Source organism: Trichogramma pretiosum, unplaced genomic scaffold (genome assembly GCF_000599845.2).
Source record: "Trichogramma pretiosum strain Unisexual culture from Peru unplaced genomic scaffold, Tpre_2.0 scaffold4, whole genome shotgun sequence".
NCBI classification, from domain to species: Eukaryota; Metazoa; Arthropoda; class Insecta; order Hymenoptera; family Trichogrammatidae; genus Trichogramma; species Trichogramma pretiosum.
In genome coordinates, this window is record NW_019641688.1 from 490,381 (window position 1) to 502,682 (window position 12,302).

The window sequence follows — 12,302 nt, forward strand, 5'->3', positions numbered from 1 at the left end:
TATCTACGACACGACTGAGTTTGACGAGGCCGTACTCAAAGGTTTTAATTACCCATGTTGCATATTTAATTACGCTAGTATTAAGTTAATATCACTTGTTCTCTATTTTTTTTGTTTCTCTATTCTCGTCTCATTATATATAGCTATAAGATAATTAAATAATAAAAAGAGGGACTATAGTTTTTCATACTTTTCTATAGTACATATATTATGATAATCAATATAAAAAAACATACGAAATGTAAACAATAAGCGTAAACGTGTAACAGCGAGAATCAAAAAATGATCATTCTGTTAATTATACTTTAAGATTGGCATCTTTTCACTATGTTTATAGCCTAATTTATATATACAAATGTATAACATAATATTTTGTTTGATTAATAAACATATGTTTCACAAAAAAAAAAAAAAGTCGGTAGAGCATGAGACTCTTAATCTCAGGGTCGTGGGTTCGAGCCCCACGTTGGGCGTTTTTTTTTGGAATTTAACGAGAAGTGAAAGTCACGACTCGCTCCAATTTCAAAAAACTGAGTTTTTGGTTCCTGTGTTAATTGAAATATACGCCCGGCTAGCTCAGTCGGTAGAGCATGAGACTCTTAATCTCAGGGTCGTGGGTTCGAGCCCCACGTTGGGCGATTTTTTTGGAGTTTGAAGAAATTAGAAAGTCTCAGCTTGCTCCAATTTAAAAAAAACTCACGTCTTTGTACGTGTGACTATTCAAACACGGTAAAGTGCCCCCTTCCACTGGCCCGGCTAGCTCAGTCGGTAGAGCATGAGACTCATACGCCACGCTCGAGCACACAACTATCAAACTCAAAAGTTCTCGAGTCAATAATATCTGCATTTCTAGCATATATGCGGCGGGAAACAACAGAGTTTCGTTCATTCATGAGTGGGACGACTTTATCAGAAAAATTTCTGATCACAATTCTAATTTATATTTATGTGCGGGCGACTTTAACGCGAGAGCTATGTTATGGGGCGACTCGCAGTCGAACTCAAGAGGTGGATACCTGACGAACTGGTTGAGGGACGCTGCAATCGAACATGGCACTAAATTGTATGCCCCCTGCGAGCCCACTTTTCCCAGCTCGGGCTCGTACCTGGACCTGTGTTTTGCTGATGCCCGATTGGAGATTGGCGGATTGTCGTGCGGCAGACTAGGAACGCTGGATTACGACAGTGATCATAGAGCGATATGCTTTCAGATGGGCCTGAATCGCACTGCTGACCTACTAATTGACGTCTCTCAGCAAAAGGACGCTTGGAACTTCAAGGGCACAGACTGGCGCAGGTTTCGCTTATACTTGAAAAACAATCATGATATCAACATACCGGCAAGCAGAAATCTTACTAACGAGGAAATTGATGATTACCTATCTGTTATGAACGACGCGATCTGTGAGGCCATGCAGCGCTGTGTTCCTAGGTTTACTTCTGTTAACAGCACAGAAAAATACACCAACAACAAAATCAACAAATTACAGAGGGACAAGGCAATGTTGATCACCCGCCTTAATTATCTCAGACGCAGATGCAATCCCAACTTACGTGCCACACAAGACACTATCCTGGCGGTGAGAGAACTCTTGCAAGCTGTCAAATATGAGATAAACAAAGAATTCTCGAAGGCAGTGAACAAATATTGGGCCAATAAAGCACGGCGTATCAACTACAAATGTACCGACTCTTTTTTCCCTGAGCTGAACAGAATGTTTAGACGAAGGTCGATAGATCCTATAAATTGCTTGAAAGTCCCCAAAAATAATTTGGACTGCGTGAGGACACTAGGACTGCCTAATCCAAACACTGCAGACGGTGGAGATCATTACCTGCTGTCAGACCCGGTGGACGTGGCCAACGCCTTGGGCTGGCACTTCTCCAACGTAAACAAGAGAAAGATTATCGATCACAATAACGCATTCGACGACCTTATTGCGCGGTCGGCCGGAGCGTTTGACGACGAAATTGTTCGCTGGAGAACTGACAGAGGCTCTCACAGAATTTTTGACGATAGACATTCATCACTACACCCTCTCAACGGACGCGAAGAAGACGACATGTTTGTGGTAACTGCTGAGATAGTCCGAATATTGAACGGCATCAAGGGCAAGACTTCCTTTGGCAACGATGGCATTCCCAACATCGTCCTTAAAAATCTGCCGATCGAGTTCATCCAATGTTACACCGTGTTGTTCAACAACATTATAAACAACGGACACTACCCGGGGACCTGGAAGGCGGCTAAAGTGATCCCCATCCTGAAGAAAAACAAGGATCCTACGAGCCCAGCGAGCTATCGCCCCATCAGCCTGCTGCCTAACATCAGCAAAATTTTTGAAGCGCTGCTGAACCAAAAAATAGTTGCTCACTGTGACAGAGAAAACATCATACCAAACCAACAATTTGGCTTTAGATATGGACATTCAACAGCGCACGCGATCAACAAGGTATCGTCATATATTTGTAGTCAACTGAACAACCACAAGATGGTAGCCGCATGTCTTATAGATCTGCAGACGGCCTTTGACACGGTGTGGGTCGACGGCCTCATCTACAAATTAAAAGGTTACAAATTCAAATCATATATATTATATCTAATAAAGAACATGTTGTGTGAGCGCTCGCTCAAAGTACATCTGCTGGGCGAGTCGGCATCAATGAACTTTGACATATTCGAGGGTCTGATGCAGGGCACTGTCAACGCACCGATTTTGTTTAACATATACACAGCGAAGCTCCTCGAGTTATTTGGACTAAACATCAACGACAGCAAGAGAGCCTATGCCTTCGCAGATGACTTGATCGTACTCATTACAGGAAAGTATCCACTGGAGACCAGCCGCGAGCTCAGCACTATTACCAACAAAATAAACATCTTTTACAACAACTGGAAGCTCAGAGTCAACGTTTCAAAGTGCGAATCAATTTTATTCAGACTCCCCGTCGATAGGCTCAGCAGGAAGGAAAGGGCAGGTTGGAGGACCTTCTCGATCAGTCTGACTGATCCGGGCGGCGGCGAGGCCGGAGTGGTTCCTCATCGTGCGGTGGTCAAATATTTGGGTATACATATCGACCAGTTGCACAGATTATCGTCGCACCCGATCACTCAGCTGAGTAAAGCAAGAGCAGCCTTCATCTCCCTGAGTAAACTCTTTCACAGCAAATATCTTGACAAACGAGTTAAAGTGATTTGCTATTTGCTCTTGATTAGACCGATCATCACCTACGGTGCGCCAGTATGGTTCAACCAGAGTGCAAGCACAATGGAAAGGTTGAGGGTATTTGAGAGGAAATGCCTGCGAATATGTTTAAAAGTAAATAGATCTGCGCACACACAGTACCGAAGAATGACAAGTAACAGAAATCTTTACGCAGCGGCCAATATCCCGAGGATTGACAACTTTATTATAGGCCTCACTAGAAACTATTTCGCCCACATGAGAGACCACACCAACGCTGAGATCAGCTCAATTACTGACTGCGAAGACCGCTACATCGAAGCTTGTAAGAATTCTGGACTGCTTCCTCCGGAAGCTTTTATTAAATTGGACGCGCAAGGCTTGATTCAGAATGCGAATGGTGTACCGGTCATTTACCACTGGTCTCGACATCGGAATAACAAGGAAATCCCCCGCGATGCCCTCAGCTTGCCTCCGCTCAGGTACGATCGAACGATCCCAGTACGCGACACTAAGGATTTTAATAAATTGGACACTACAAAATACTGGTGGCTGGTGGACGCCGTTCATCTCGACGAAGTGAGAAGGAGAGCGAGAAGAAGAGCTGTGGGCCCACACGCCAACCTCGGAGGCTAGGTTTTTCTCTTTTCTCTTTCTTTTTCTCTTGCTAACTGTCCGGTCGGGCTCTCACTTCAGATCTAAATCATGTACATAAAGGTTATTGAGAGGAATACATTCCTCTGTGTTCCTTTTTCTTCTTTTTTTTTCTTTTGTATAAATTATTGTCAGCGGGTTTTTGTTGCTGCTTGTGGCTTTTTTCCTGCCTCGAAAATTATGAATAAATTTTAGAACTAGTTCGCCCCCGGGCGGCTTCTGTCTATGCTCGATAAATCAACGAAGTAATAACTCCATTTACATCTCAAAACTGTGAACTCCGCCGGGAGTCAAGTCTTTATCAAACTATGTCATCTATCTGTGGTTTTCGAAAATTGTTTGTGCCACTAACACCTATGTATCATTCTTTTACATAATAAACAAACAATATAAATAAAAAAAAAAAAGTAGAGCATGAGACTCTTAATCTCAGGGTCGTGGGTTCGAGCCCCACGTTGGGCGATTTTTTTTTCTTTTTGGAGAAATTAGAAAGTTGCAACTCATTCTCCAAAACTGATAGATGGACGGGTAAACAGTAGATAGACCCTTAGTTCTATGCTTGTAACATATATTATAATGTATTCAATGATTTTAACTGTTCTATTAATACAAGATATCATATTGTTATTTGATACGTTTATAATGATTGAATATTATATAATAATCGCTTTTTAGATACTGGTCGCCCGTCCATCTATTAGCTCCATTCTTACATCAAACGTAATGCAGTAAAAGTTCTTCACGAGTCAGCTGTTGCTGCTCCGATACATAGTTTGTCATCTTATGAAATTCAAGCAACGCAATGCAGTGAGCAAAAAAGAAGCACCGAGACGCTCGTAATTTTAATCGAGAGTTGCTTATTCGCACACCCGAGAGCTTAAAGCATGCAAAAGTCAGTCGAAGAAACCGTATTGCGACTAGGAAAATCGCTCCTCATCTGCCTCTATTCATTATATTTCAAGTTTCGCTAGCTCGCAACGCAATACGCGCACCGGGGGCTCGAAATTAACTTTTCTACGCACAAGCCGCGTACGAGGGAGGGTATATACGTACGTAATTTTGCCCGCTGCAACGAGCCAATTTTTCGAGAGTAACCGCAGTAGTAGTGGTAGCAGCAACAGCAACAGCAACAGCAGCAGCACATATATAGCCGCCCACGCACCTCATATTTCCAACAATAAGCGTTGTCGGCTATCGTTACGTACGTCTGCGCTCGATATATCTTTTCGAGCGTGTACTATATACTGGTAGGTACGTATATAGCGCGTGGGCGAGCGAGCGCGTGCTTGGTCGGTCCAGGTCTCGCGTGAGAGAACACTGCAGGTTTTTTTCACTACCGCTACTGTTGCTAGACACAATATATATATCGTAGGTATATTTGTGTGTGTGTACGGTATATTTGAAAAAAAGACAAGTGCATACACAGACAAAAGGGCTGAAGCTGGGCTCGAGCTGGCGGCACAAATAGACTTTCGCGCGTAGCGCGGTATAATACATTTTGGTCGTTAAATTAATCCATCGAACGAGAGTTAACTCTGCGCTGCTATATTTTCTTCTCTCTCTCTCTCTCTCTCTCTCGCTGTCTCTGCCTCTCTTGCTTTTCTTTTTTACGCGACGCGCAGACAACAGTGCATCGAGGCCTCTATCTCTATCGCGCGCGCGTTGCAAAGTATATAGGGACGAAATATATTTCATCGACACACCAATGGGTACAGCTGCGCAATTTTATTCGACGATTGTTTCTCCTAGTGCTGCTGGCCACTGCTGTACCTCGGCACAAGCGCGCCCCGTGTGCCAATGCTACTGCTTCTGCTGCTGCAGTAACAGCCACAGAAGTGTAAACCTTTTGTTTCGCTCGCCTCGATCAATCTGCAGCGCCATGCGCCAATTTCGATTGACTTCCACCTATACCTACTGTTTTTCTTTTCTCTTCTTTTTCTTTTTTGTTGCTTTGGAGCAGCCGCCGAGCCACCACCACCTCGACCGTAGACCCCACTCGACGAGAGGTTTGAATTTATACCAATTCATACATAATGGGCCGAGCGAATACATTACGGCAAATGGAAATTTCGGCGAGGTAAAAATTGGCCCCGCAATGCACACTCGCCCGCGCGATTAATGAAAAGAAGAAAGTAGGCTGCTGGTATACGTGCCGATAAGATTAATGAGTTTCTATACGTACGTATACTTCTGTGTGCGAGTATAGCATGCATATAACGCAGACTCTCTTCCCAACCCGCAGCGCACTGACCAATAAGATTTTTAAATTGATATCGAATGGATATTTAATTATTTCTGTAATACATTATTCGCGCAATTTTTTGCTCACACTTGCCAGCCCGCGTGTGAAGTTATACGTATACGACTTTTTGCCGCGCGCGATCAATTTGGCACCAATTTATTACCGGATGCGCGTGCTTAATGCTTATATACGCAGGACGTATTATATCATATATATATTGTACACAACATAATACATATGATACAAATATAAAATGCGAAGGTTCGTTTATATCCTCGCTCATGGCCGCAATTGATTATCATTTTCAATTATAACCCGATGTATTCGACTTTTTGTCTCGCCTCTCTTGCGGCTTTTTCCGCAGGCTTTTTTTTCATTTGTTATTTTCGTTCCCGAGTGCCATTACTAAAAGTGATTTAATTGGATATTATGCAGCTTAAATGCTTCGATATACTCGCGAATCCATTAGTTCGCCGTATTTTTTCGATTATATATCCGTCGCAGCTATAATATGCCATTAAATTTTTGGCTATAGCGATAAATTAGATCCTTCTCGTTCATCTGTCACGAAAATTGAAAAAAAAAAATTAATACCCTATGCACGCGATAATTTTCGCGCAAGCTCGAAAAAGAAAAAAACAATCAGTCGAACCTCCGAATTATTGCGCACGTGTCACATCAAAGGTTTATCGCCTGAAAGTATATATTCAACAAGACAGTTGGCACATATAGAAGTGAGACGAGGAAGAGGCTTGATAGCTCGGAATAAGTCTCTTGAATATTATACTCGCGTTCATAAGGAGTTTCGTTTCTTGCTATGTATGTGCGCGCGTACGACTCATCGTCGTCGTCTTTGGATTCAAAGCTTGCGGCAAGTTGCCTATATACATTGCGTACACGACCATGCCTATAGCTGATGCCGCTGCTTCTACTACTACTGCTGCTTCAAGGAATTATGCAGCATTTAATTAGAACATTGCGTGTGCCCGACTTGCGCCGCGAGGAAGTAAAGGAGAAGGATGGAATAATTAAAAGCTCCGCGTGAGAGACTGGAAGAAGCATAACGTTAACATTTCGTGTAATTAAACTGGTGGTAAAGTTCCTCTAAATGAGTTCGTTTCTCCTTTTTTCTCTCTCTTTCTTCGGTCCCTCACTTCTCTCTCACTCTCTCTTTTGTCGTACGCGGCAATTGTATAGTAGGGTGGTTCGCTTTTGCAAAAATGTTCAAAATCGCGTATACGTCATGGCGATTCTGAAAGTTCAAATCTTTACGCAAAGAAAGCCGGGTTCAGAACCTAAAAAATGTGTCGGGAACCGGTGTCGATCGATTTTTGAAGTTTAAAAACGTGGTCCAAAATAGGAGCAAAATCGGTCAACCATTCAATTTATTTCAAACTGTGTTTCGAGAGTAAAAATAATATCGACAATACATTTTCTTACGTATTTTTGTCTGTAGAATCGAATGCCGTAGTCAGTTTTGCTCTACGACTTCGTTTTCATCGATAAAAATGTACTTTTTTGATTTATTTTCGCTTAAAAATCCAAAAATCGACTTTGCAACGTTTAAAAATGAACAGAAAAAATCTTCGAAAATTTTTGACACTACTAAAATTCAGGATTTTTTGTGACGAATTCAACCGTATAAATTAGTATATGCTTTAAAATTATTTTCATTCATAAAAATGCAAATTTTCGATTTTTTTTGGCTGAATTTGACGAAAAAACTCGAAAACGAGATGTTTTCGAAAAAAAATTTTTTTTTTCTAAAACGATGTTTTAGGACCAAAATCGCAACGTCATTCAATTTTACAGCAAAAAATACAAAAAAAATGTTGCAGCGGGATTTTTTAAGAGCACTTTCTCTCAAAAAGGGCGCGTTTTCGAGATTTTTCGTCAAATTCAGCCAAAAAAAAATCGAAAATTTGCATTTTTATGAATGAAAATAATTTTAAAGCATATACTAATTTATACGGTTGGATTCGTCACAAAAAATCCTAAATTTTGGTAGTGTCAAAAATTTTCGAAGATTTTTTATGTTCATTTTCAAACGTTGCAAAGTCGATTTTTGGATTTTTAAGCGAAAAAAAATCAAAAAAGTACATTTTTATCGATGAAGACGAAGTCGTAGAGCAAAACTGACTACGGTATTCGATTCTACAGACAAAAATACGTAAGAAAATGTATTGTCAATATTATTTTTACTCCTGAAACACAGTTTGAAATAAATTGAATGGTTGACCGAATTTGCTCCTATTTTGGATCACGTTCTTAAACTTCAAAAATCGATCGACACCGGTTCCCGACACTTTTTTTAGGTTCTGAACCCGGCTTTCTTTTCGTAAAGACTTGAAATTTCAGAATCGCCATGACGTATACGCGATTTTGAACATTTTTGCAAAAGCGAACCACCCTATTGTATAGGCTTAGTTTTTATTTTTATGTTTTACTCAAAAGTGTACGCGTACGCGCTTAGGTCCCAAGTGTGTGCGGTACGAACTTGCTCCTTCGAGCGGACTTATTATTCTAATTAGTTGGACAAATATTAATACACGAATCCAAGTGCGTGACTATATGTGCGCAAGAAGCGAGTTGAATCGCCTCGTGGTATAAGAGTATAAACCGGGCTCGCCACACCTATTCCGCGCGTCATGACTACGGCCTGTGCACGATACACTTGCGTACGCTTACAATTGCTTCCGTATTCTCCGAGTTTAACTGCTTGTGAAATTGTCCCCGCGCGTCGCCTGCGCACTGCCGCTACACCGTTGTCGAGGTCGAGGCTCGCATACTTTTCTTTTTTCGCAAGGGGGTTCTTCGCGCCTGCATATATTACATGTACTGTGTGGTCTAGCTCCGAAATTTTTCTCTCACTCTCTCACTCTCTCTTACTCTCTTCTCTCTTGGACTTTACGAAAATTTATGTACATGCCGTTGGATTGAAACAATTAACGCGCGGCAAGAAGATCTCAGCGATCGATAGTATGGCTCGAGGTAGAGTCGAGCCGTATGTACGCAGCAAAGCAGCCGAATCGTTTAGCCAACGTTTCACCCGAAAGATCGGACGTCCGCATCTAAGAGCTAGCTAGCTATAGCTGGAGTAGGTGGCGATCCCCCGTGCGTGACAGTTGTTACACTCGGGATTGTGTTTTGTATTTATGCGCGTGTAAGATATATGGCGTACGCCATCGTCGCCAGACAAGATGTTATCCTCAACGCTGTGCGTTGGGTTTGCAGAAACTATGCCCCCAAGCACGATTCTCTTTCGTAAAATTACCCGCGATCGAGATCTCTGTGAATTGAGAAATGCCCCGTTTATTTTGTTGCCAAATTCCTTTATTGCGTATCGGAAACCTTCGAGCTTCGTTTCGTGCAACTTTTCCAGAATTGTTTCATACGGAGGGTATAATTTTAATTCGGACGATTGAATTAGCTCGGCAATTCGATTGAAACCATATAGCCGGGGAAAATTGGAGAAGCGGAAGCTCGACCGTATATGTACGGCAAAGATCTTGTTCGAATCGGTATACTCATCACTGATCAAAGCTCGACGGCATCGACGACGACGACGACGACGACTACGACTACGAGTTTCTGTGAATCTTCGTCTACACACACACACACACACACACACACACACACACACACACACACACACACACACACACACACACACATCTATATCGCTATGCACGATTATCAACGATATAGTTATAGCGTCTGTGTGCGAGATACGTGCCGGTGTGCTGACAAACGTACCGCCACCACCGCAGTATAGCAAGCCAGCCTCCCCTGTGCTGCTGCCGCAATCAAGCATCATCTCGATGGTCGACTTTGACGATTTCTCTCTCTCTCTCGAGCTCTTACGAAGACGCGGCGTGGCACGGTAGATCCCGGTGGCACGACGACGACGACTTCCCTTTGACATTTCTCGCAAAGTTTCCGTGTGCATGCGCTGCTTCTGCTGGCGCGATCCAAGCCAGGCGAAATTTCGCAGTTGGTTCTGCGGTTTTTTTGATGATCCGACGCGCCGCCACGATCGATCGATCGATCGATCGTGTACACGATCGCTGCAAAACTACATGCGTCGTACGAAACTGTTTTCGAAAAGCTACGTTGTAGCGAAGGTATCACACTCACAAATAGCGACAGCAATTACAGCCCGCGACGGTATTCAACTTCTGCACACAGCGAGATGCTGCCTCGACTGTGTATAGTGTTAGTGCAAGTCACGATCACTGCTGCTGCTGCTGCTGCTCGTCGGCAAATCGTCGAGCGCGTTATATTTCTCTCTCTCTATATACATAGTCTAATAATCGCGCGTTACGATCTAGCTTCTGCAGCAGCAGCAGCAGCATGCGGTATACCGTATTACGCGCGTTACTTCCTCGTTTCTCTCTTTCGTGTTCGCGTCACGACGCCCTTTATAATACTATATATACGTATACCATGCGCGACAATAATCATTTTCCATTCATAATGCCCGCCTCTGCAATATAACACCTGATATAATGCGGCGCTTGTAACAATATCACATACGTACGCGTATATCTGCACACAGACACAATGTAGGCCTATATGTGCATAGCGCGCGCATATTATAAATGTAATATATTGAATGAGCAACGAATTCTGTCTAGCGTAAGAGGCGTACCCGCGCAATTATGTATGCGCTCGTACGTGTTACGTGCAGATGAATATGTGCACGTGTGTGCGTTTGTCCCAGTGCTGGATGCAGTGCGAGATAATGTCACAAAAGCGACGCTTTTATATTATTATACCCGCGCTTATCTATTATTCATTTTCACTTTTCAAATGTGTACTCGCGCGCCCCGCGCTCGTGCGCAGCCGATAACGATAATTAGCTCAACTCTGCTCTTTCTCTCTCTCTCTCTCGCGTATAAGCATAGAGTGACATTTATCTGTGCGGTGATTCGGTGAGCTGTGCAGCAGGATACAAGCTTACGCATTATAATGATGTGCGCGGGACAGTGCCTAGTGCAATTGTATAACGCCGCGTGCGCGCGCCTCTATTTATTTGTCAAATGAGGAAAAATGAGTTCATTCGCGTGCTCCCGTACGCACGCGCGCGCGTATTACATATTATATTATGCGAATGCATTATTTTACGCCTGAGAGGGACAGAGACGGGCAGTTGGAGCGTAAGAGCTGCTGCGGCGATATGACGCTGCAGCGCAGTGTATACGTGTACCGGGCATTATTAGCCGATTGAAAGGCTCATGCATCGCAAATGATAATGCACCGAGTGCGTGTACGTGTGTATGAGTGCGTGTGTGTGTGTGTGTGTGTGTGTGTGTGTGTGTGTGTGTGTGTGTGTGTGTGTGTGTGAATTGCATTAAATTCGCTAATGCGGATTCGATACAGGGCACCGAGCGCCGCACGCGCGCTGGCCGAGTATGTTTGTATGCGCGTGCACGTGTACCACTACTCTACATGTCTAATAATAGAGAAATCGCTGCGCTGGGCGCGCGCGCGAGCGTGTACGCGCGATCGCTCGCGATATGCATAATGGCCGATGACACAGGCGCGCACGGCCGGCACAGGCGACCCGGTTATGCACCGATAGTTATGGCAAACTCGCGAGCAACAGAGACAGAGAAAGAGAATGAGAAAGAGACTTGTAGATCATTGTGTCCAGCAGCGTACGAGGCATATTTGGATATATTGACCAAGTGCATTGTGCGTGCTGCCAGTGATCCATTTTGCTCCAACTTGACGAGCAGAAGAAAGACCACTGGAACAACGAGAACAAAAATGATGCACTGCAGCGCATTATCGTAAATGTGCGTTGACGAGAAAAAAGCTCCCGCGAAGATGCATTATCGTATGTATGTACGCGCGCGTCGGCCCGGATCTGGCACTCGAGTGCGCGAACCTGTCGCAGCGGCGGTGCACGGTAATACGTAAAAGTTGGCGGCTCCGTATATATACGCAGAAGAGCAAATATTTTCGAGCGAGAAGCCCTTTTCGTGTTTGAGAAAGATAAATGCACGTAGCTCACGCGCGGCCAAATATCGGCGAAAGTTTTGGACTCGCAAACTTTCTTCGCGCGCTGTGCACTGTGCACACAAACGCGCCTATATCTATCTATATAGATAGTATCATTGCTCTTTCCTTCTCTTTCTCACCGTGGCCCTTATACGGTTATATAGCAGGATAGTTGTCAATGAGCCTGGTGATGCAGCGCAGGCTGCGGCGCAGCT

At 43.6% G+C, this 12,302-nt stretch overlaps 1 protein-coding gene and 1 non-coding gene across 8 annotated transcripts in view; both read left to right on the forward strand.

Annotated features, from left to right (window-relative positions):
- Positions 1-12,302, forward strand: part of LOC106656205 (prolyl 4-hydroxylase subunit alpha-1) — a 135,774-nt gene that overhangs the window by 45,256 nt on the left and 78,216 nt on the right. The gene's annotated exons all lie outside the window — the stretch shown is intronic.
- Trnak-cuu lies at positions 566-638 on the forward strand. The gene has a single exon. It is a non-coding gene; the product is annotated as a tRNA-Lys (tRNA).